The following is a 26,436-nucleotide window of genomic DNA, read 5'->3' on the forward strand; positions in this document are numbered from 1 at the left end:
AACAACAACAAGCAGGACTCACACGATAATCTCGAAAGACCCCACAGGGCAGACATCCCAATTATTGGCAAAAGGAAGTGACACAGAGGACGAAGAGCCGGATGCCTCGTCAGGACATGCAGCAGACAACTAGGAAGGCTGCCGTCACCGTCAATATTACTCGCCAACGTACAATCATTGGACAATAAACTAGACGAGGTACGATCACGAATATCCTACCAACGGGACATCAAAAACTGTAATATCCTATGTTTCACGAAATCATGGCTGAATGACGACATGGATATTCAGCTAGTGGGATACACGCTGCACTGGCAAGATAGAACAGCACACTCTGCAAAAATGAGGGGGGTCTGTGCATATTTGTAAACAACAGCTGGTGCACGAAATCTAAGGAAGTCTCTAGATTTTGCTCGCCTGAAGTAGAGGAAATTGTGATACATTGCAGGCCACATTATTTGCCAAGAGAGTTCTCAGCTATACTTATCGTGGCTGTTTATTTACCACCACAGACTCAGTCAGCTGTATAAGGAAATAAGCAAACAGGAAACCACTCACCCAGAGGCGGTGCTCCTAGTGGCCACAGTCTTTAATGCAGGTAAACTGAAATCAGTTCTACCAAATCTCTATCAACATGTTAAATGTGCAACCAGAGGGAAGAAAATTCTAGATCACCTGTACTCCACACACAGAGACGCTTACAAAGCTCTCCCTCGCCCTCCATTTGGTAAATCCGACCACAACCCTATCCTCCTGATTCCTGCTTACAAGCAAAAATGAAAGCAGGAAGCACCAGTGACTCGGTCTATAAAAACATGATCAGATGAAGCAAATGCTAAACTACAGGACTGTTTTGCTATCACAGACTGGAACATGTTCCGGGATTCTTCCGATGACATTGAGGAATACACCACATCAGTCACTGGCTTTATCAATAAGTGCATTGAGGACGTCGTCCCCACAGTGACTGTGCGTACATACCCCAACCAGAAGCAATGGATTACAGGCAACCTTCGCACTGAGCTAAAGGGTAGAGCTGACGCTTTCAAGGTGCGGGACTCTAACCCTGAAGCTTACAAGAAATCCCGCTATGCCCTGCGACGAACCATCAAACAGGCAAAGCGTCAATATAGGGCTAAGATTGAATCATACTACACTGGCTCTCAGGCATGCATGAGGCATCAGCTATTCCGGACGACTGTGTGATCAAGCTCTCTGTAGCCGATGTGAGTAAGACCTTTAAACATGTCACCATACACAAGGCTGCGGGGCCAGACGGATTACCAGGACGTGTGCTCCGGGCATTTGTGACCAACTGGCAGGTGTCTTCACTGACATTTTCAACATGTCCCTAATTGAGTCTGTAATACCAACATCCTTCAAGCAGACTACCATAGTCCCTGTGCCCAAGAACACAAAGGCAACCTGCCTAAATGATTACAGACCCTTAGCACTCACGTCCGTAAACATGAAGGGCTTTAAAAGGCTGGTAATGGCTCACATCAACACAATTATCCCAGAAACTCTAGACCCACTCCAATTTGCATACCACACAAACAGATCCACAGATGATGCAATCTCTATTGCACTCCACAATGCCCTTTCCCACCTGGACAAAAGGAACACCTAAGTGAGAATGCTGTTCATTGACCACAGCTTAGCGTTCAACACCATAGTACCCTCAAAGCTCATCACCAAGCTAAGGATCCTGGGACTAAACACCTCTGCAACTGGATCCTGGACTTCCTGACAGGCCGCCCCCAGGTGGTGAGGGTACGTAGCAACACATCTGCCACACTGATCCTCAACACTGGAGCTCCCCAGGGGTGCATGCTCAGTCCCCTCCTGTACTCCCTGTTCACCCACGACTGCATGGCCAGGCACGACTCCAACACCATCATTAAGTTTGCTGACGACACAACAGTGGTAGGCCTGATCACCGAAAACGACGAGACAGCCTATAGGGAGGAGGTCAGAGACCTGGCCGGGTGGTGCCAGAATAACAACCTCTCTCAACGTAACCAAGACAAAGGAGATGATTGTGGACTACAGGTAAAGGAGGACCGAGATGATTATTATGATTTAATTATTATGATTATAAAAAATGAAAATGTAGGTGACAAAAAAGTCCTGTGTTTAAGAGTGAACTCACCAGGTTAGTGTGTCTGCAGTTCTGTCTGATCAGCTGTTCCATCATCTCCATTGGTTTCTCCATGTCCCCCTGTTGTCTAATGCCCTGCCTGCGGCCCTGGCAGAGGAACTGCTGAGTCATACCATGGATGGAGCACAAAACGTGCTGCACCTACCATTAACAAGCATAGGACAAACAAACAGTGAATTAGGCCTACTGTCAAATAAGAGATACACATAGGAGATACATGTTGTTTAATGCTTATCATCAGATACACATTTGATTGTATACCTTCAATGAGTCATTCATTCAGCAAATCAAACAACCAAATCAAGTCCTTATTGCAGTATAAGGCAAGGCCATAGGGGTAGTTGTAGACACAGAAGGGCATTAGCTACATCCCCTGTCCATGGTGCTGAAACTTGAGGGTCCCATTCAGTATAGATGGGGTCTCTCTCACACACACACACACACACACACACACACACACACACACACACACACACACACACACACACACACACACACACACACACACACACACACACATTACCTTTCCTGAGGTACAATGGTCCCTCCCTTTGGATATGTCAACAGTACAAACAGTACAAAATGAAACAGTTTAGGGTGGAGAAAAAACTAAACATTAGTTAGTTTTACATTTGATCTACATAAAAACACAAATAAATCACCTTTATTTCACCAGGCAGGCCAGTTGAGAACAAGTTCTCATTTACAACTAGGATCTGACCAAGATAAAGCAACGCAGTGTGACACAAACACAGAGTTACACATGGAATAAACAAACATACAGTTAAGTTAACTACATGATAAATTATAACTTTTACCAATAATTCTTAATACACATATCTAAACATATTTCAAAAATAATAACCACACATTATACTGCAACTATTCTTTCAAATGGGCTTATACTCCTCATCACACTCTCAACTCCATCGTAGAGCCAAAGAATCAGGAAGTTAGACCTATATCACCTCAGGAATAGAACAGAACAAACACAACAATACAGTACACTCCTTCACATATCACTCAAGGTGTATAAACTTCAATCCAAAACCTCAAAGAATTGAATCCTCCCCCATTTTTAACACATATCTCTCAGTATGAGAGTAATGTAAAAAACAAAACTGCTACTGGTACAAAAGATAAAACAAAATTTCAAATAACATAAACAAATAAAACCACTACTCTGAAAAACTCCACAAAGAAAAATGTTTTAACCCCTATAGTCATAGGAAAATAGACTTAAAGCAGCATACCCTTAGTTAAAAGCAATGCCCTTTTCTTCTTCACATGGTCCAAATTACAAATATGGCTAAGAACTATAAACTCAATCATATTGATCAATTACACAAATTACCTTGAAATCAGAATTACAAATGACCATAAATTCATTATCCAAGTGGCTTTCCAATGAGGGTGATCAAGCCACAGCGGAAAGTCATGATAGAGGTCATAGGTCATATAAAACCCTTCAAAGAAGTGTTTTTTACTATATTAGACAAATTACAGAAATAGTCAAACACTTCCTACATGTTGTATCCCAGGTTCCCAGAACATTCCTTTATCAAAAGAATTCACGTGTTTAATTAAAACTCAGAAAATAAAAACTCATAAAAATTCCATGTGCGTGCGTGCCGCTTTAAGATACCTTGGCAGGCACTAAAACAAATGAACCAAACCAAAAGGAAATTTTAAAACAAACATAGTTAAATCAAATATAGTATTTAAAAATAAAAATAAAGTCATAACAAATGTTTTGTGTGTGTGTGTATTTGCAAACCTTAAGGTATTGACACACAAAAACTTCCACGCCCTTTCAATTTGGTAGTTTACGGCCTCAATCTCATTCACTCTCCCCAAGATTATAGTCCCAGAAAACATTTCAAAGAGAGACAATGAAACACCCATTTTCCCAGAAAAAAACACAAAACACTTCGTTGGCATTCATTATCCTACACCGATCCAGAAACTCAAAAGTGAACTATAAACAAAACCTAATAATAATGATATTTCCACTGTACCTCAAATCATGAATCATTAGTTTTAATCTACATCAATGTATATGTATGCTTAATTGAACATACACTACCCTTAGATACAATGATCCTGGTATCATTACTATCTAAATGTATTAATTTTTTCCTCAACACCTAAACTGAACAATAAACAGTTAACAAATAAACAAACCCATAACCCCTTTAATCAGCAATCTAAATCATTTCAACCTATTGATATAAATTTAGTAAAAACCATACTAATTTTTAACAAATCTAAATTCTTTCAAAAGTTGGCGCTGAAACATCAAAAGAAACATTTTTTCCACTCATATCTACAATGTTTGCATTCCCCAAAGGTCAATACTGTTCAGCTCGTACATTAATTATCTTCCTTCTTTCTGTACAGGGTCTGAACTTCCAATATATGCAGATGATACATTGATAAATGCAGGCAAATAACAAACAACAAACTACAAGAACGCACTGCTGTAATGGTTCAGATGACAAACTTGCTCAGAGACTCATGTTTGCATCTCAATGAAATAAAACACAGTCTGCATGTTCCTCACAAAGAAAACTGATGCCCATGAGACAGATGTCTATGTATCAGGGGAAAAGCTCCAGGTGGTATCTGATTTTAGGTACCAGGGCATCATACTTTATTACAACCTCTCTTCTAAAATGCAAAAATAAACAAATTAACTCAAATAACCCAAATTCAACCTAGCTAATTTCCAAAACATATGAAATTGTTTTGAGATGACAAAACTCCAATTAAAATCATATGCAATACACTGACGCCTATCTTGTATTCAAGATTCTAAATGTCCAGATTCCCCCTCTACTCAGTACTTTTGTTGAACAGAAAACCCAAACCTTATGGAAGCAGATCCACAAGATCCACTATGAGAAATGACTGTATAGTTCCCTTAAGGTATAGGTGGCAGCATTTTCACTTTTGGATAAATAACGTGACCAATTTCAATTCCCTGCAATTCATGCCAAGAAAATAAGATATGCATATCATTAGTACATTTGGATAGAAAACACTCTGAAGTTTCTAAAACTGTTTGAATCATGTCTGTGAGTATAACAGAACTTATGTAGCAGGCAAAACCCAGAGGACTAACCATTCAGATGTTTTTTAGGTCTCTGTCTGTCCAGTGAGTTCTCATTGGGAAACTATATTTCTTAGGCACTTGTTTGCTGTTCCTACCGCTTCCACTGGATGTCACCAGTCGTTGGAATATGGTTGAGGTTATTCCTTTGTGCAATGAAGAAGTGTAACAGTGTTAAGAGTTGCGCAAAACTTGAAAAGTAGCGTTGGTTTGTTGTCTCCCGGTATTAAACACAGATAGACCCATCTTCAATTTGATTGATTATTAACATTTAAAAATACCTAAAGTTTTATTACAAAAATATGTTTTGTAATGTTTTGGCAAAATTTACAGGTAACATTTGAAATATTTTGTAGTGACGTAGCGCAAATTGGAAGCTGTTTTTTTCTGGATCAAATGCGCCAAATAAATGGACATTTGGGATATATATGGACGAAATTAATCGAACAAAAAGACAAATTGTGCTGTTTATGGGACATATTGGAGTGCCAACAAAAGAAGCTCGTAAAAGGTAAGGCATGATTTATATATTATTGCTGAGTTTTGTGTAGCGCCTGCAGGGTTGAAATATGCTACTCTCTTTGTTTACTGTTGTGCTATCATCAGATAATAGCTTCTTATGCTTTCGCTGAAAAGCCTTTTTAAAATCTGACATGTTGGCTGGATCCACAACGAGTGTAGCTTTAATTTAGTATCTTACATGTGTGATTTAAGGAAAGTTAGATATTTAAATCATTTTATTTTAATTGCCGCGCTGGATTTTCCCTGTTTTCTGCCCAAGTGGGACGCAACCGTCCCCTATACCATAAGAAGTTAATGAACTGAACTAAACTGTTGTTCTAAACTGTTCTTTCGAGGTTATTATAAAAGGTTACATCAGATGGTATCTTAATGCATGGAAGAGGTAATTGGACTGAACAGTGTGTGTTCCTCAAAACCCCCTCCAACTGGCTGAAGAAGAGTGACAAAGGCGTTCAATAAGGCTGTCTGGTTCACTTCTACCGAGAGAAAGGAATCAAGCCAGAAATCGGTGTACAGTATTCGATCTAAGCTATCAACAACTTTTCTCTCATGTTTCTCTCTCAGGAGTGTGAGAGGAGTCCACGAGGAGTGAGCATGGAGAGAGATGTGTCCTAAACGTTTCTTATGTTGCTGGTATATTGGTTGACGAATGGACAAGACATAATGTGTGGTAAAGGTGAGACATTGAAATTGGGACATTATCATGGGCCATCCACTTTGAATTGTAAAGTTATCAAAAGAAGAACGAAAAGGACACCAGAATAATCCATGCCTGAGAGAGGGTTTGGTCAACTGTGCCAATAAATTGTTTTAGATTTGTAAGGGTATCAGGTTGATTGTAGAGGTCTACACCACGTAAAATTATAATAATTAGGATTAAGAATGCGTTGAGATACTGATCTGTATTATAATCGTGATTAAAAAGTTAATGGTAGATTTATGGGATAATTATACTGAATGTTCATATGAATGTAAACTCTGCCAAAATTGATGTGTGTTTAATTGAGTTTTTTTACTTTAAGTGATAAGACCAAGTTGAATCACTGAGGAAGGTCATTCTAAATTTTGGGTGGATAATTAGTTGGGTTTTTAATTATGATTTGGAAAATGAATGATTTCCCTGACCTATTCTCTATTCCTGACTACATCTCTGATGGTGAGGACTCCAATTCTGAGCATAAGGACTTAGAGGGATGACTGTCCTATATGTTGTGACGAGGCCTGTGTTTAGATACTGGTTCTCATATAACTTAGGGAGCATTTCTATGTTCTGTTTTTTATTTGTATATTCCTCAACAAGGGATTATTCTGTGTGATTAAACATGTGCAAGTCTGTCTTGTAGGATAAAGGATGTAAACTTAGTTTCAGAAGGGAGAAATCTTACATATAAGCTTACGTACTTGACATTGTAGGGATTTGATTCTTTATTTTCTTTTAAATATTGATTATGTATTATTTTTAATTCATATACTCTGCAACTACTGTAGAGAGAATAAAGTAGACGGCACGGGTCAAAGTAATTTATTTATGACCCTGTGTCATGATGACATACACATGTCCAAATATGGGCCTCCGGCCAGGCCATCCTGTTCCTGTGGTCACGTGTTAGAGGGTGTGTGTTATTTTATATCTATATTGCATCCTTTGAAGTAGTCATGGTGATTGATGTCTAGGGGCCTGGTTGAACTGGGGGGGTTGAGTGTTTGAACTTTTTGGAATGTGTATGTCCCCCACCCCCAGCTTTATTGCTCTTATGGTTGTTATCTGATGAAGCAGGAATGTCCTGGGGTATTGGCTGTGGCATATGCATTATAAATATCCAGAACAAGCGATTTTTAAAATAAAGGCCCGAATATTAAACATAAAAAGCCTGGATGATGTTTTGCGTGAGGCTCCAGAATTTTTTAAAGGATTTTTGTGTACAAATGAGGGACATATGTCTTACATATTCCAACCTGAGGAATCTACGGTTAAGATATTCACAGACAGCGTGTCCAAACCCTTCAGCGCTAAGAATGAGAGAATAACTTAAAATAAGACTTGCGCTGTGTCAAATTGAACAGGCCCTGAGTGCCTGTTCTACTTTATTCTATCTTACTGTTAGTAAGATGTAAAGTTGCTGTTCTGATTCTCCAGAAGGGACAGAGTCCCTTGAGAGGGGAATGTCGTAGCTGAATCAGAATTAGTTAGGTAACATTGATAAATAAGATGTTTTATTTCTTTTCATAAAATGCTTATGTGAGATTCATGTCATTAGGATGTATTTTTTTTACTATACTGTCAGCAGTTGCATTTTCCTTTCCTTTTTAGGGAAAAGTCACTTGGGGCCCAGAGAGGGGAGAGGTCAGGCTTGTATTTTACATGTCTGGTAATGTGCAGAATATCAGAAAGGGAGAAGTCAGAATGGAACATTGTCTTTATATGTGAATGTATCTGTTAAACCATGTGACAGGGAGATGTCGTGGAAAATTTCAAGATTATGTTATAGTGCTTGTAAGATTATTTTATAATCTTTGTATTGCATTAAAATGGTTGATTATTGTGTGTGTGTTCCACTGAGGATGGGCCTCTATGAGAAAGCACTGATAGGAGATTTACGATGTCTTTGGCTAAAAAATTGAAAAGAGCATTCCAGATAGTAAGGAAATGTTTTTGTACTATGAAGTACCAGGAATGAGATTAGAATCTCGTTTTAGAGACCAAACTGAATGATAATGTATAGCTAATGCTATCTGGCTATGGGATACTCCTTTCTTAACCTCTTGCTCCTACCTGGCACGCAGGCGTCCCATCTAGAGCTCTGGAAATGCAAATGCGCTATGCTAAATGCTAATAGTATTAGTTAAAACGTTCATTAAAATACACATGCAGGGTATTGAATTAAAGCTACACTCGTTGTGAATCCAGGCAACAAGTCAGATTTTTTAAATGCTTTTCGGCGAAAGCATGAGAAGCTATTATCTGATAGCATGTAACACCCGCAGGGGACGTAAACAAAATAATTAGCATAGTCGTCGCTACACAAACCGCACAAATAAAATATAAAACATTCATTACCCTTGACCTTTGATCTTCTTTGTTGGCACTCCTAGATGTCCCATAATCACTATTGGGTCTTTTTTTCGATTAAATCGGTCCATATATAGCCTAGATATCGATCTATGAAGACTGTGATAAACTGAAAAAAATAGTTTCATAACGTAACGTCATTTTTTTTAATTCAAAAAGTCGACGATAAACTTTCACAAAACACTTAGAAATACTTTTGTAATGCAACTTTAGGTATTAGTACACGTTAATAAGCGATAAAATTCATCAGGAGGCGATGTAAATTCTATAGCTGTCCGTCTCGAAAAGATGTCTGGAGAGAGCTCGACCAAAACATCCGATCGGAGACCAGAGGGAATCGGTTCCCTTGATTCGGTTTGACCAAGAATCAAAGCCGAATCAAATGACAAGACTCTAGACATTGTGTGGAAGCTGTAGGCACTGAAACCTCAGCCTCATTCGGTTCACTTTGAACAATTCCTGGAAGTAGCGCAAGGATATTTATTTCCATTTTCAGTGATCAGATTTTCTTGCACTTTTCGATGACACGCACGTTCTGTTATAGTCACAGCCGTGATTTAACCAGTTTTATAAATGTCTGAGTGTTTTCTATCCACACATACTAATCATATGCATATACTATATTCCTGGCCCGTGTAGCAGGGCGCTGAAATGTTGCGCGATTTTTAACAGAATGTTCGAAAAAGTAGAGGGTCGACTGAAGAGGTTAAGTAAAAGGCCATTTGTGAAGAGTTCCTGAGATCTGTGGTTTGTCATGTAAGTTGAGAGGGGTGGATCTTTGCTTTAAAAGATCTCAGTTGCCATTATGTTGACACTCTCAGAATACATTTATAGACACTGAATTGATCTGAGAGTCAAAGCGCTATGTTGAAGCTCATTAGATTAAAGATTAAGTTTAAAATATAACTCTGACTTGTGTGTGGTTTGTAAACGCTCTTCATTTAGTAACATATATACAGTATACACAAACTTACCACGACAAGGAAAAGATGAACGGAGCAAACGGAGCAAAGAGAGATCCTTGAGGAAAACTTGCTCCAGAGCGCTCAGGACCTCAGACTGGCTCGAAGGTTCACCTTCCAACAGGACAACGACCCTAAGCACACATCCAATACAAATCTGGTGTTGCTTCGGGACAAGTCTCTGAATGTCCTTGAGTGGTACAGCCAGAGCCAGGACTTGAACTCGATCTCTGGAGAGACCTAAAAATAGCTGTGCAGCAATGCTAAAAACCTGTTGTTGCTTTGTCATTATGGGGTATTGTGTGTAGATTGAGGAAAATTATTTTTTAAATACATTTTAGAATAAAGTTGTACTGTAACAAAATACTTTCACAAGGTACTGTATGTATGAATGAATTGCAGTTTCTAGTCTTGACTCCATCTCTTGGTCTATCACAAATCTTTTAACATTTAATAATTGAATATAATATATGCAATTTAGCAGGTCACTTTTATCCAAAGCAACTTAGTCTTGCTTGCATACTTTTTTATAACATTTGTGTGGTCCCGGGAATTGAACCCAATGTCCTGGCATTGCAAGCTCTAAAGCTGAAGAACAATAGTATGTTAACCTCTCTGCGCACGGAACCCGGTAGCGGGCTGAAATTCCACAACATACGGTGATCGCTACATAAATAGTCATATTAAACATTCATGAAAATGTGTCGAAAGCCTAGAATCTTGCTAATCCAAATGTGTTGTCAGATTTGAAAAAGGATTTACTGTGAAAGAATAACGATGCGATTATCTGAGGATAGAGCCCCACAAAAAAAAAAGATTTCAACCAGCACAGGCGTAACAAAATGACAAACTGCATTAAAATAAATAGTTTACTTTTGACGTTCTTCATCTGTTTGCAATCATTCTTACACAATGAATTCTTACACAATGAATGATCTTTAGTTTCATAAAATCCATTTTTATAGCATAACACTGTCACGCCTTGGTCATTGTATTTTGTGTTTTTGTTATATGTTTGGGTAGGCCAGGGTGTGACATGGGTTTATATGTTGTGTTTCGTATTGGGGTTTGTATTATTTGGGATCGCGGCTGATTAGGGGTGTGGTATAGGCTTGGCTGCCTGAGGCGATTCTCAATTAGAGTCAGGTGCTTATCGTTGTCTCTGATTGGGAACCGTATTTAGGCAGCCTGAGTTCGCTTTGTATTTCGTGGGTGTTTGTTCCTGTCTTTGTGTTGTAGTCACCAGATAGGCTGTAATTAGTTTCACGTTCCGTTCTGTTGTTTTTGTATTTAGTTTCAGTTATTTCATGTACCACGATTCTTTCATTAAAGTCATGAGTAACCTACACGCTGCATTTCGGTCCGACTCTCTTCCTTCAACAGATGAACGCCGTTACAAACACGAAACATTTTGTGAACCGCTTGTGTCATGAATTCCGTCTCATTCCATTTTCGGCGACACATTCGAGGGTAAATACCCACAAAATGTTTGGTTTCATTACAAACAACTGGTTTGTTTGTAACACAACCAAACCTGATGGGCCATTTCGCAGGACGTATTGACTGAAAGAAACCGATTTGAAGACAACAAGTAATGAAATCACTGTGCACCAATGATATGACCACTGTTTCGTTGATTGACTGTATCTTAACCCAACGACTACTGATTGTCTTGAAATCTAGCTGGGTAGATAGCCAATGAGCTGAGGTAAATGGCAAAATGCAATGGTTATGTGTTGGAAGACCAACATATGAAGTAAACTTCGGTGTAAAGAGAGTCATTCGCTTTTGAAGTTTTATACCGGAAGGAGCTACGCATATTACGCACAGCATTGTTTGGTAAACGCGTAGATTCAGGTGTTTATAGATCAATTTGTATGGTGACTAAGTCAGGGAAAGCTAAATCTAAGTCTAGATATACATATGTACAGACAATTTTAGAAGAAATTGATCGGAAAAGTGAGACAGAGATTGTTGTAGGACGATTCATTTAGCGATTCCCAAGTGGAGGAATATTTTTTGAATGGAGAGGACATCGATTTGGACTGGTAAGTTCTTATCATAATGCCCATGTTTGAAATTAATAATATAAAATATTATATGTGATTTTTTTAAATTTTAGAATCAAAATATAAAAATATAATTTAATTAAATGTGAGATGCGTGTGTCTGCCGCCCCACCCCAACCCACATGAAATAGCCTATTTGAGGCTGTTGAGGGGAGGGCAGGCCCAAAACAATGGCCAAAGTGAAATGGAGACAGTAGATACAGCTGGTCTGTTGTAATATAATAAAGACAGTAGATCTAGCTGGTCTGTCATAATATAATAGAGACAGTAGATCTAGCTGAAATGCCATAATATAAAAGAGACAGTAGATCTAGCAGGTCTATAATAATATATTCAACCTTATGTTCCCTGTACTCTCTCTCTAATATATATATATATATATATATATATATATATATATATATATTATACCTGTTGATACTGACTTTACAGCAGAAAGAGACTGCTATGTGACCTGGCATCAGCAGCACAATATTGTGTAGAGCTTTGGCAAAGTGGGTGGGGTTATATCCTTCCTGTTCGGCCCTGTCCGGGGGTGTCATCGGATGGGACCACAGTGTCTCCTGACCCCTCCTGTCTCAGCCTCCAGTATTTATGCTGCAGTAGTTCATGTGTCGGGGGGCTAGGGTCAGTTTGTTATATCTGGAGTACTTCTTCTTTCTTATCCGGTGTCCTGTGTGAATTTAAGTATGCTCTCTCTAATTCTCTCTTTCTCTCTCTCGGAGGACCTGAGCCCTAGGACCATGCATCAGGGCTCTCTGGCATGATGACTCCTTGCTGTCCCCAGTCCACCTAGCCTTGCTGCTGTTCCAGTTTCAACTGTTCTGCCTGCGGCTTTGGAACCCTAAACTGTTCATATTTACTCTTGAGGTGCTGTCCTGTGGCATCCTCTACAACTACTGTGATTATTATTATTCGACCCTGCTGGTCATCTATGAACGTTTGAACATCTTGGCCATGTTCTGTTATACTCTCCACCCGTCACAGCCAGAAGAGGACTGGCCACCCCTCATAGCCGGGTTCCTCTCTAAGTTTCTTCCTAGGTTTTGGACTTTCTAGGGAGTTTTTCCTAGCCACCGTGCTTCTACACCTGCATTGCTTGCTGTTTGGGGTTTTAGGCTGGGTTTCTGTACAGCACTTAGCTGATGTACGAAGGGCTATATAAATACATTTGATTTGATAGAGGACTGAAGGTCTTCCAAATATTGAAAGTGTGTAAATAGTTACCCAGTTATTTTGTATATTTTTTTTCTTCATATTTTTGGGCTACCTGTGTGGGACATCTGGGTGATAAATGTCATGTAGCACACTCATTTTGGAAGTTATCATTCTGAAACGTTGCACAAGTACTGTTGCCCTCTTATGTTTTTCACTGAAATTGTCCCCATCATCCTATCTGAATGTTTTTTTTATCTTGTTCATTTTAAAAATGATACAACAATAAAAAGAAAAAACACATGTTTTTTCCATTGTATTATCTAAACCAGATCTATTGTGTTATATTCTCCTACATTCAATTCACATTTCCACAAACTTCAGAGTGTTGTCTTTCAAATGGTCCCAAGAGTATGCATATCCTTGGTTCTGTGCCTGAGCTACAGTCAGTTAGATTTGGGTATGTCTTCAGGCGGAAATTGAAAAAAGTAGGGGGGTAGCTCTACAAGGTTTTAAGGCGGGAAGAAGGGAGAAAGAATGGGAAAAAGTGAAGGGAGGAAAAAGGGGGAAAGGATGAGAAAAATATTTTTTCACGGAAACATAAAATATTGAGGGTTTTTCTTCATAATATAAAAGTGTTTATTATTCATACGTTTTTATGATAACCATTTATGATAATCATTTTTTCCTGTGTTTGAGAAAGAGTGGACCTGAAGGTCCACAGGTTGAATCGCTCCTCTGCCAGAAATACAATTTCTAAACAACCACTATTGACTCCATATATAAATAAATTAACATTGCTGGATTTAATATCACCTAAGTTAATGGAACGACTATTGTAGCATAATCCTAACATAAAAGTGTTGTTCTAATGAGGTTGGTTTATTACTGTACAATACTCCCATTACCTTGTTTATTCAATTTGTATCTTAAATCATCAATTATCTGTTGTGGTTTCTTGTGGACTGCATATTACCTGATTTATCCTGTTACTCCTACCCCCTACTTTTTCGAACATTCTGTTAAAAATCGCGCAACATTTCAGTGCCCTGCTACTCATGCCAGGAATATAGTATATGCATATGATTAGTATGTGTGGATAGAAAACACACAGACGTTTCTAAAACTGGTTAAATCACGGCTGTGACTATAACAGAACGTGCGTTTCATCGAAAAGTGTAGGAAAATCTGATCACTGAAAATGGGAAAATATATCCATGCGCCACTTCAACCCATTGTTAAACGTGATCCACATTAAATGGGGCCGAGGTTGCAATACCTACAGCTTCCACATGATGTCAACAGTCTTGTCATTTGCCTACGATTTGTTTCTTGGTCAAACAGACACAAGGCAGCGCAGATATTTTGGTTGAGATTTACCCGGACATTATTTCCAGACGTACAGCTATAGAATATACATCGCCTCGTGATCAATTTGATCGCTTATTAATGTTTAATAATACCTAAAGTTGCATTACAAAAGTATTTCGAAGTGTTTTGTGAAAGTTTATCGTCGACTTTTTTAATTTAAAAAAATGACGTTACGTTATAAAACGCTATTTTTTTCGTTGATCACACAGTCTTCATAGATCGATATCTAGGCTATATATGGACCGATTTAATAGAAAAAAAGACCCAATAGTGATGTTTATGGGACATCTAGGAGTGCCAACAAAGACGATGGTCCAAGGTAATGATTGTTTTATATTTTATTTGTGTGTTTTGTGTAGCGCCGACTATGCTAATTATTTTGTTTACGTCCCCTGCGGGTATTTTGGGGTGTTACATGCTATCAGGTAATAGCTTCTCATGCTTTCGCCGAAAAGCATTTAAAAAATCTGACTTGTTGCCTGGATTCACAACGAGTGTAGCTTTAATTCAGTACCCTGCATGTGTATTTTAATGAACGTTTGAGTTTTAACGAGTGCTATTAGCATTTAGCGTAGCGCATTTGCATTTCAAGATGTCTAGATGGGACGCCTGCGTGTCAGGTAGGAGCAAGAGGTTAATTATAAATATCCCACTGGGCACAGACATCAATTCAACGTCTGTTTTCAACGCAATTACATTGAACTGACGTGGAAACAACGTTGATTCAACCAGTGTGTGCCCAGTGGGAAGGGAGTGGTTTGTGTGGTTTGTGACAACCGCAGGTTAACGCTCGATCTGATTGAATAGAGACCCTCATTTTAGAAATACGATTTTTATTATTTTTATAATTTTTTAAAACATTTTACCCCTTTTTCTCCCCAATTTCGTGGAATCCAATTGTTTAGTAGCTACTTGTCTCATCGCTACAACTCCCGTACGGGCTCGGGAGAGACGAAGGTTGAAAGTCCTGCGTCCTCCGATACACAACTGTTACGGATACAGTTATCCTGTGTGTGTGTGTATCCTGTGTGTGTTTCTTTTCTCTCCTTCTCCCCTCACAGGTGAAAACCATCACTCTCCAATCAATCATCAATCAGAAGACACACCTCCTCCTATTTCCTGACCTATCACAGTTCCTTCCCCATGGTTTAAAAACCCCATCATTTGTTTGTTCTAGCTCTGCTCAGCTCAATCTCTAGCTCAATCTCTTGCTCAATCTCTCTGTAAATCCCATGTCTGTAGGTCTCTGTGTTTCACTCTCGCTTTGTGTCTTAACCTCTTTTGTTTAATTAACCCCTTAAGACTCTAGGGGCAGTATTTCATTTTTGGATAAAAAGACATGCCCGTTTTAAGCGCAATATTTTGTCACGAAAAGATGCTCGACTATGCTTGGAATTGATAGTTTTGGAAAGAAGACACTCTGACGTTTCCAGAACTGCAAAGATTTTCACTGTGAGTGCCTTAGAACAAAAGCTACAGGCAAAACCAAGATGTTTGAGCGACCAGGAAATCAACAGGATTTCTGATGGCACGTTTTCCATGATCGCCTTATATGGCTGTGAATGCGACAGGAATGAACGGACACTTTCTATCGTTTCCCCAAGGTGTCTGCAGCATTGTGACGTATTTGTAGGCATATCATTGGAAGATTGACCATAAGAGACTACATTTACCAGGGGTCCCACACGGTCTCTGTGTGGAAATTGGTGCGCAAAAGTCACCTACCAGTATTTTTCCATCCGAATCTGAGAACAATGCAGGCTTCCAGGAATGGCATTTCAATGAAGAGATATATGACAAAACACCTTGAGGATTGATTCAAACAACGTTTTCCATGTTTCAGTCGATATTATGGAGTTAATTCGGAAAAAAGTTCGACGTGTAGGTGACTGAATTTTCGGTTAGTTTCGGTAGCCAAATGCATAGTAACAAAACAGAACGTTGTGTCTTACACAAGCATCTTTCAGGAAAAACTGGACATCTGCTATGTAACTGAGAGTCTCCTCATTGAAACATCTGAAGTTCTTCAAAGGTAAATTATTTTATTTGATCCCTTTGCTGGTTTTTGTGAATATGTTGCGTGCTAAATGCTAACGCTAAATGCTAAGCTAGCTATCACCACTCTTACACAAATTATTGATTTTCTCTGGTTCTAAAGCATATTTTGAAAATCTGAGACGACAGGATTGTTAAGAAAAGGATAAGCTTGAGAACAGGCATATTTATTTCATTTCATTTGCGATTTTTAGAAATCGCTAACGTTGCGTTATGGTAATGAGCTTGAGGCTATGATTACGCGACCGAATGCGGTGTGGGTCGGCCTAAGAGGTTAAGCACCTCATAGCACTTTGTCATCACCTGTGAGTATTGTTTTTGTTTATGGTGTTTGTGTTTGATTGCTGGTGGGAAAAGGGGGAAACCAAGACAAGTCGCCCATGGGCATACACTACCCGTAGGTGAACTTTGTTAAATACACTAGGTAGAACTGGGCGGACCACCCACTGTATTTTTGGTTAGTTAGTTAGCTGTTAAAGTAGGCTAGTCTAGCTTAGGGGTGTGTTTTTGTATATTTATTGTTTCTTTCCTTGGGTCCAGCTCAGCCCCTTTTCCTGCTCCCCCCATTACCGTGTGTTTATAAATAAACCTAGAGTTTGACGGTAGATTTCTGTTGTCGTGGTTATTTCGTGCACACTTTTACTTTGTCACAATAATAATTTGCATGAGTTATGTTACGGGTCTCATTACCATCCCCCCTAGACTGTCGGGCCAAAAGGGATTCGTAACATAAGTGGAGCCTCGTCCGGGATCTGTCATAACTGACACCCATGCCGCTCATGTAGATTGTTGTAGTGGTATAGTTCAGTGTTGAGCGTCATAGCTGAAGTAACATTAGTGTTTGCTATTTTCTTTGGCACTTGTGAAGTAGTGTAAAATGACTACTTTTGATTTGAGATCCTTTTTGGATAACCCTTCGTGGGAGGTTTTTGACAAATGTCGTAGAGTTGATTTAATGACCTTGGCTGACCATTATTCAGTATCGATTCCGCAGAGTTTAGTTAAGGTGGAGGTTAAACAGCTAGTGTTAAATGTTTTGTTGGAAGAGCAGGTGCTTGTGTTACCGCTGCCTGAGCCTACTACCCCTGTAGCGGATGTTGCTGCTCCTGTAAGCCCATTGGTGTCTGATAATGAGGGAGAGGCTAAAACACCAGCCACATTGTCCCATTTTGATCCACTCTCCCCACTGTCAAATGGTGATGCCAGGAGGGATGTCCGTTTAGCACAGTTCCAACTGGAGGTGGAAGAGAGCCCAAATTAGGCAAGAGACTCTCCAGTTGGAGATATGTAAAATAGAGGCAGTAAAAGAACGAGAACAACGGCATTTGGAGATGTGTAAAATTGAGGCCGACAGAGAACAAAGGCAGTTGGAGTTCAAAATGCGCCAGATGGAACTGGAGGCAGAGACAGCGAGGCTAGCCTCCGGTCCTACTGTGCCTGTTTGTGAGTCGTCCTCACCTGCTGTGTCCTCAAACACGTTTGACATTAGTAGGCAGATTGCCTTAGTATCTTTGTTCAGAGAGTCAGAGGTTGACTCCTATTTTTGTGTATTTGAGCGTATAGCCGTAGCATTGAAATGGCCTGAAGAGGTATGGTGCCTATTACTTCAGTGTAAATTAACTGGTAAAGCCCAAGAGGTTTTGTCAGCGTTACCTCTGGAGGACAGTTTGAATTACGAAGTGGTCAAAGCTACTGTTCTTCGTGCCTATGAGCTTGTGCCTGAGGCATACCGACAGAGATTTAGGTCTCATAGAAAGTCTTCTAGTAAGATTTATGTGGAATTTGCTAGAGACAAGGGAAATCTGTTTGATAAATGGCATGCTGCTAGTAAGGTAACTGATTTCAACTCTCTCCGGGAGTTAATCTTGTTGGAAGAGTTTAAAAATTGCTTACCGGAACGCATTGTAGTTTACCTAAACGAACAGAAAGTATCCTGTCTGGCAGAAGCGTCTGTGTTGGCAGACGAGTTTGTGTTGACGCACAAGAGTGTGTTTTCGGCTCAAACCGAGTGTAGAGCCACTGAGTTTCCTACCTTTAGCCCTAGTCGGCCAGCAGTAGTATATCAAGCACGCCAGAAGAATGAGCGTCCCTGTTTCTATTGTCATAAAGTAGGACATATGATTAATGATTGCTTCCTGCTTAAACGCAAACAAGGGATGCCTCTTCGTGCCAAGCCACCAACAGGTGTTGCTCTAATTCGTACGGTTAAGAGGTCGGCAACAAAACAGGTGCCTCAGGGTAACTGTAGTTTGAAAGTCTCAGTCCCCGACCGCCGTTATGAACCATTCATTTTCGAGGGGTTTGTGTCCCTAACGAATGACGAAGCGTCTCAACGACCCGTTAAAATCCTTAGAGATACTGGTGCGGCGCAGTCGTTTATATTGTCTGATGTGTTGCCCTTATCTGACGATACATACTGTGGTTCCAGTGTGTTAGTGCAGGGTATTGAAATGGGTTTTGTCCCAGTGCCATTGCACTTTGTGAAAGTACGCTCTGAGTTAATCAGTGGAATATTCAGAGTGGGGGTACGTCCTATGTTGCCAGTGAAAGGTGTGACCTTTATAATGGGTAACGATATTGCCGGAGGAAAGGTAGTACCCGTATTGGAAGTATTGGATAAAAGTGACCACTCTCTCTCTAATGAGCTGGCACAGAGTTATCCACATGTGTTCCCCACTTGTGCTGTCACTCGTGCTCAGGCACGACAAGAGGGTGACGAGATAGATTTGTCGAACACTGTTCTGTTCAAAGAGGTTGATCAAGAGGATGGATTGTGTAATACCTCTGAGAAGCTGATCACCTCTAACAAACAGCCCAGGAAAGAATCAAAGAACGTTGAACTTATTGCTGATGCAATACAGTTACCAGTCACTCGTGAGCAGCTGATTGCTAACCAAAAGGTTGACAACAAGCTTGCTAAATGTTTTTCTAGTGTTGTCTCATTGGAAGATGTGAAGAAGAAGAACGTGGCTTACTTCATTGATGGTAATCTCCTCATGCGTAAATGGAAATCCCATGTTGATGCGGATGGAGATTGGAATGCTGTTTACCAAATAGTGATTCCTACAGCCTTTCGACAAAACGTGTTATCCCTTGCTCATGATCACCAGTGGTCTGGTCATTTAGGAATCACAAAAACTTATGATCGGATCCTTCGACATTTCTTTTGGCCGGGTTTAAAACAAGATGTGGCTCAGTTCTGTCGGACATGCCACACCTGTCAGATAACAGGAAAACCAAATCAGGTTATTCCTCCCGCTCCTCTTTGTCCCATACCTGTCATAGGTGAACCATTCGAGCATGTGGTGGTTGATTGTGTCGGACCGTTACCGAAGACAAAATCGGGTAACCAGTTTTTGTTAACGATAATGTGTATGGCTACAAGATACCCCGAGGCCATTCCTCTGAGAAGGATTACAGCCCCGGTAGTGAATAAAGTCTTAATAAAATTATTCACGACATTCGGGTTACCTAGGGTGGTACAAAGCGACCAAGGAACCAATTTCCTATCCAAGCTCTTCAGGCAGGTGTTAAAATCCTTGTCAATTACGCACCGTGTGTCAAGCGCCTATCACCCAGAGTCTCAGGGTGCACTTGAAAGATGGCATCAGACACTGAAGTCTATGCTACGTAAATATTGTTTGGAATCTGAGAAAGATTGGGATGAGGGAGTTCCTCTAGTTTTGTTTGCTGCTCGTGAAACTGTGCAGGAGTCCCTAGGTTTCAGCCCGGCTGAACTGGTGTTTGGTCACACAGTGAGAGGACCAATGAACGTCCTTAAAGAACAGTTCTTGTCCCAAGAGTTGTGTACCAGAGATGAGAATGTGTTGGACTACGTTAGTCGCTTTCGTGAGCGCCTACACCAAGCTTGTGCTCTCGCAAAGGAAGCTCTGTCTTCCTCACAGAGGAGCATGAAAAGACACTATGATAAAGAGGCTGTTTCTCGTCCACTACAGCCAGGTGACCAATGACTGGTGTTATTACCTGTTCCATGATCTTCACTGTCAGCTCGTTTCTCGGGTCCTTATTTAATTGAAAAGAAAATAAGTGAAACTGACTATGTGCTTCAAACTCCTGATAGACAACGCCAATCTCGTGTGTGAAAATGATTTCTGTATGTTTTGCAAGGTTGTTGCTTTGTTGTGAGTATTCATTGAAATACTGTAGTAGCAACCCCTAGGGTTGCTCTTTTAAGGGTGGGAGTGTTACGGATACAGTTATCCTGTGTGTGTGTGTATCCTGTGTGTGTGTTTCTTTTCTCTCCTCTCCTTCTCCCCTCACAGGTGAAAACCATCACTCCCCAATCAATCATCAATCAGTAGACACACCTCCTCCTATTTCCTGACCTATCACAGTTCCTTCCCCATGGTTTAAAAACCCCATCATTTGTTTGTTCTAGCTCTGCTCAGCTCAATCTCTAGCTCAATCTCTCGCTCAATCTCTCTGTAAATCCCATGTCTGTAGGTCTCTGTGTTTCACTCTCGCTTTGTGTCTTAACCTCTCTTTTGTTTAAGCACCTCATAGCACTTTGTCATCACCTGTGAGTATTGTTTTTGTTTATGGTGTTTGTGTTTGATTGCTGGTGGGAAAAGGGGGAAACCAAGACAAGTCGCCCATGGGCATACACTACCCGTAGGTGAACTTTGTTAAATACACTAGGTAGAACTGGGCGGACCACCCACTGTATTTTTGGTTAGTTAGTTAGCTGTTAAAGTAGGCTAGTCTAGCTTAGGGGTGTGTTTTTGTATATTTATTGTTTCTTTCCTTGGGTCCAGCTCAGCCCCTTTTCCTGCTCCCCCCATTACCGTGTGTTTATAAATAAACCTAGAGTTTGACGGTAGATTTCTGTTGTCGTGGTTATTTCGTGCACACTTTTACTTTGTCACAATAATAATTTGCATGAGTTATGTTACGGGTCTCATTACCATCCCCCCTAGACTGTCGGGCCAAAAGGGATTCGTAACAACAACCCAACCAAGCTGCACTGCTTCTTAACACAGCGCCATCCAACCCGGAAGCCAGCCGCACCAATGTGTCGGAGGAAACACTGTGCACCTGGCAACCTTGGTTAGCGCGCACTGCGCCCGGCCCGCAACAGGAGTCGGCCCGCAACAGGAGTCGCTGGTGCGCGATGAGACAAGGATTTCCCTACCGGCCAAACCCTCCCTAACCCGGACGAAGCTAGGCCAATTGTGTGTCGCCCCACGGACGTCCCGGTCGGTTACGTCAGAGCCTGGGCGCCAACCCAAAGTCTCTGGTGGCACAGCTGGCGCTGCAGTACAGTGCCCTTAACCACTGCGCCACCCGGGAGGCCGAAATAAGATTTTTAAAAGGCTGGAGTACAGCAGAGTCTATATGGAAAATAGTGATGCATTTTTTGAATGGGTGGACTTAGCTGACAGCCGATTGGGTTGTGGGTAAAGCAGGCCAAGTACTGGTGGCAGCAGACTTGACACTGCAGGAAGCAGTTTAGACTGTAGTGGGAGCCACCTGGATGGGGCTGGCAGCAGACAAGTCAGCAGTGGTGGTGGTAAATTCATCCAGAAGACTAAATCAGTCTCCTCCGAGTCAGTGTCCAAGTCTCGCATGGCCTTCCCAGTCTGCCTGAGCAGGTAATCCACACACCAATCAGCTCTCCTGAAAATGAAAAAGACAACAGAATGCAAAACAAGACAAAAACTGATTCATATGATTACTCACAATATTTTCATGAAATGAAAACACTGACACATAGCTTTGTTTCTGCCATGTTTTAATGGATGTAATGATATTAATTAAGAAATGACAAAATGGTAATTACTGAGGTTCCTCTTCGAGGCTATAGCAGAGGAGAGCATTTAGAGGCTCTAGCAGAGCTGGCGGAGCCCTGAGAGACAGCAGAGGCAGTGGTGGTCTTCATATAGGCTGTAGCAGAGGGGTCTGGGAGAAAGGAGAGGTGGTCTTCACAGAGGTCCTTAGCAGGGCTGGAGAGGGGCCGGGAGAAAGGGGAGGTGGTCTTCACAGAGGTCCTTAAGCAGGACTGGAGAGGGGCCGGGAGAAAGGGGAGGTGGTCTTCACAGAGGTCCTTAGCAGGACTGGAGAGGGGCCGGGAGAAAGGGGAGGTGGTCTTCACAGAGGTCCTTAGCAGGACTGGAGAGGGGCCGGGAGAAAAGGGAGGTGGTCTTCACAGAGGTCCTTAGCAGGGCTGGAGAGGGGCCGGGAGAAAGGGGAGGTAGTCTTCACAGAGGTCCTTAGCAGGGCTGGAGAGGGGCTGGGAAAAAGGGGAAATGGTATAAGATTATTATGTAACGTAATATGAAAAGTATGAGGGTAAACAGTATTAAAAAACAAATATATGTAATCAAACAAGCTCTTGACAGGTTAAGCTACAATATTTACCTGAACAGGCTTCATAGGCACATCATGCTGAAATTATAAAGGAAATTAAGAACAAATGTATGTGAATAGCGACAATACAGTCATGTGATGTTTAAAGCATGACACACAATTGTTTTTCTCCATGTTTTGATTGATGTAAGTTCCAGCTATTTGTTCTAAAATGACAACAGTGCATGATGTAGTAAGTAAAATGCCACTCACAGACCCCGTGTAGGGGCAGGGGCACTAACATCTCACAGCAAGAACTGGCAAAATGAGGAGGAGATGCACTACAGTACTTAATGCAGCTGGTGGCCACACCAGATACTGACTGTAACTTTTGATTTTGACCCCCCCTTTGTTCAGGGACAAATTATTCAATTTGTGTTAGTCACATGTCTGTGGAACTTGTTCAGTTTATATCCGAGTTGTTGAATCTTGTTATGTTCATACAAATATTTACACATGTTAAGTTTGCTGAAAATAAACACAGTTGACAGTGAGAGGACGTTTCTTTTTTTGCTGAGTTTAGTTGCTTTAAGGTTATATAAGGTTATACAAACCAAGCTTTTGACAGGTTAGCCTTTATTTTATTTATCTGAGCAGGCTTCCATGCCAAGTTACAGTTTGGTCTTGCTGCAGACACATGAGAGCCCACAAATCCTTTGCTTATTGAACTGCAGAGAGATAAAAAAACAAATAGTTACAATGAACAGAGGAGGAAACCAAGTCACCTGTCAAAGGGATTATCTGTGTCAGTGTTCTATCATGGCTTCAAGAACCAAAGTAGTTGAGGAAAAATAATGTGATAAAACATGTCATATTTACCATCGACAAGTTCAACGCCTTCCTCCATGGAGGAGTCTGAACAGCAGACAAAGACACAGGCGCTGGCGGAGCTGTAGGTGCTGGCTCAAAATGTCTACTGGTAGAGAAACCTGCTTTTTGGGAGGGGGAATACAGAGACACCACTAAAGTATGTTATCCAATTTCAGTAAATAAGAAATGAAAATACATGTTTTAGCCTGTAAGCTTTATTCATTGTACCTATCTGGGGGTGAAATCCATGCATCGCTGAAGCCCCCCCAAGCAGAGTTGTCCACGGACATTTATTGCAAAATTCTCTATCTGTAACAATATAGAAGGAAGCCTGTGTTAGGAAGTCCCCTGCTGGTGACTTCCCCATTTTACAGCAGTCTCAAGCAGAAACCAGGAGTCAAGGGGTAATGAACTCTAGCACTCTCTGGAACTTTCCTTAACCTGTTGTGATTGGTTGACAAGATCACAGCTTGGGCCTTTGACACTGATCATACTCTCTATGTTATGTTGAAATGACAATTTGATGCCAACTATTATAATAAAGTTGATGTTCATTAGTAGTAAAGGCCTACATTTAATGACCAGTATTATAGTAACACAGCACGTTTTCTAGATGAACACAAAGTTCAAATGTCATTATCTCTTGTCATAAGACAAACCTGCTGAAAGAGATCATACCACCTCTGCCTCAGAGCTGGCCTGTTGCCCACATCGGCAGGCCAAACTCCTGTGGTCTGCAAGCGGGACTTCCTCTCCCTTATGGGTATTTGTAGACATCTGAAACCAGCAGGATGAATGTATCACACTACCACAAGAGCAATCAGTAGAACATTGCAAACCTAATGTAAACTAGGCTAGCATAGTCAGCCTACAAGAATACATGATGGTATTGGGAAATTCGTCAGTATTCAAGCAAGTAGGCTAATCCAGCATTATGGCAATGAGTCAACTTAGGCTATATCCGCTAGGCTATATCATGGACTGACTGATTATAATTCATAAACAAATTCATAAGTATATACAGTACCAGTGAAAGGTTTGGAAACACTTACTCCTTCAAGGGTTTTTCTTTATTTTTACTATTTTCAACATTGTAGAATAATAGTGAAGACATGAAAACTATGAAATAACACATGGAATCATGTAGTAAGCAAAAAAGTGTTAAACTAATCAAAATATATTTCATATTTGATGTCAACGTAGCCACCTTATTAATGACAGCTTTGCACACTCTTGGCATGCTTTCAACCAGCTTCATGAGGAATACTTTTCAGTCTTGAAAGAGTTCCCACATATGCTGAGCACTTGTTTGTTGCTTTTCCTTAACTCTGCGGCCCTACTAATTTCAAACCGTCTCAATTGGGTTGAGGTCTGTGATTGTGGAGGCCAGGGCATCTGATGCCCACACCATCACACCCCCTCTTCCATGCTTCACAGTGGGAACCAAACATACAGAGATCATCTGTTCACCTACTCTGTGTCTCACAAAGACACAAAGTTTGGAACCCAAAACCTCAAATCTGGACTCATCAGACCAAATGACAGAATTCCACTGGTCTACTGTCGTGTTTCTTGGCCCAAGAAAGTATCTTCTTCTTATTGGTGTCCTTTAGTACTGATTTCTTTGCAGCAATTCGACCATGAAGGCCTGATTCATGCAGTGTCCTCTGAACATCCGAAAATAATATATAGCATGTTTGCTGGAGTAGCTAGATGAGCCCATTGCATTATATGATAAGATAGTAGCGTGTCAGTTTCCCAAAGTTTGGTGTTGATGACACAGATGACTTCAGTTTCTAAACCAAGAGGCGCAACATCAAGAGACTTCCCAGGAATGCTTGCGAAACAGACCAACCAAAAGGTGAGAAAGTATGGATTCACTTATAAAAATTCAAATATCAATGCTTTTTTTCCTACTGGGAAATGTGTGTTTTAGTATTGTTTTCTTTGGCAACTGGGGTATAAATGGGATAAACGTCTCTATTCTCTATATTACCTTGGAAGAATGAACTACAGTACAGTATATTACAGTAAGGTAGAATAAAGTTCAGTACATTATAGTAAAGCTTAGTACAATATAGCTCAGTACAGCACAAAGGTTCCTCTCTACCCAAGGAATAAATTTGCCTCTAGGACCGATGATGTCATCATGATGGATCATCTGGCATTCTGAACATGGTGTAAATGTTTCAACATTTTTAACCATCCCCCCGGATACCACAAAATCAATCTCTGAAACTTAGTGTACAGCATCTATAGACCAAGATTGTTAAATGCATTGTAAATTAAGTTAATATCTTAAACATCATTGCCGCTGTAAGCCTAATTGAGTGAGGTTATGCCTGACATTTCAAGTCTTGGAGGGAATGGAGACCCCTGCTGGCCAAGCACCTCAATGCAACAATGTTTCCTGAAGTGTGCACTCGTCCCATATGAATTCAAAAGTATAAAATTGGTGCCAGTACCAGAGATTAAGTCAAGACAAAAGCATTTAGATCCAGACCAAGACTTTGAGACCCAGAAAAAGGACAAGTGTATCAAAACCATGACCAGACCAAAAACTGTTTAAATGAGGAAAAACAAGATCCAGTAGAATAAACTTGAGTAGAGTATAATTCAGTTCAGTACAGGAGGGTAGTTCAGTACAGTACAGTATATATACCGGGGGAGGGGAATGACATTAACCCAACCACCTGGAAAAACATTATGTCACTTTCAATGGGGGAGCTGTCAGACTTAATCACCTGATTGTCTTTTGACTTTCTTAGCTAGGTAATTATATT

The 26,436-nt window shown here is 40.6% G+C and overlaps 1 long non-coding RNA gene across 1 annotated transcript; it reads right to left on the minus strand.

Moving 5' to 3' along the window:
• Nucleotides 1-22,227: 22,227 nt before the first annotated feature.
• LOC124040872 lies at nt 22,228-24,435 on the minus strand. The gene is made up of 6 exons (XR_006839813.1): nt 24,313-24,435; nt 23,882-23,962; nt 23,663-23,772; nt 23,398-23,511; nt 22,856-22,882; nt 22,228-22,727 (listed from the first exon to the last, which is right to left on the minus strand). It is a non-coding gene; the product is annotated as an uncharacterized LOC124040872 (long non-coding RNA).
• Between the last annotated feature and the right edge of the window lie 2,001 nt (nt 24,436-26,436).

Source organism: Oncorhynchus gorbuscha, linkage group LG08 (genome assembly GCF_021184085.1).
Source record: "Oncorhynchus gorbuscha isolate QuinsamMale2020 ecotype Even-year linkage group LG08, OgorEven_v1.0, whole genome shotgun sequence".
NCBI classification, from domain to species: domain Eukaryota; kingdom Metazoa; phylum Chordata; class Actinopteri; order Salmoniformes; family Salmonidae; genus Oncorhynchus; species Oncorhynchus gorbuscha.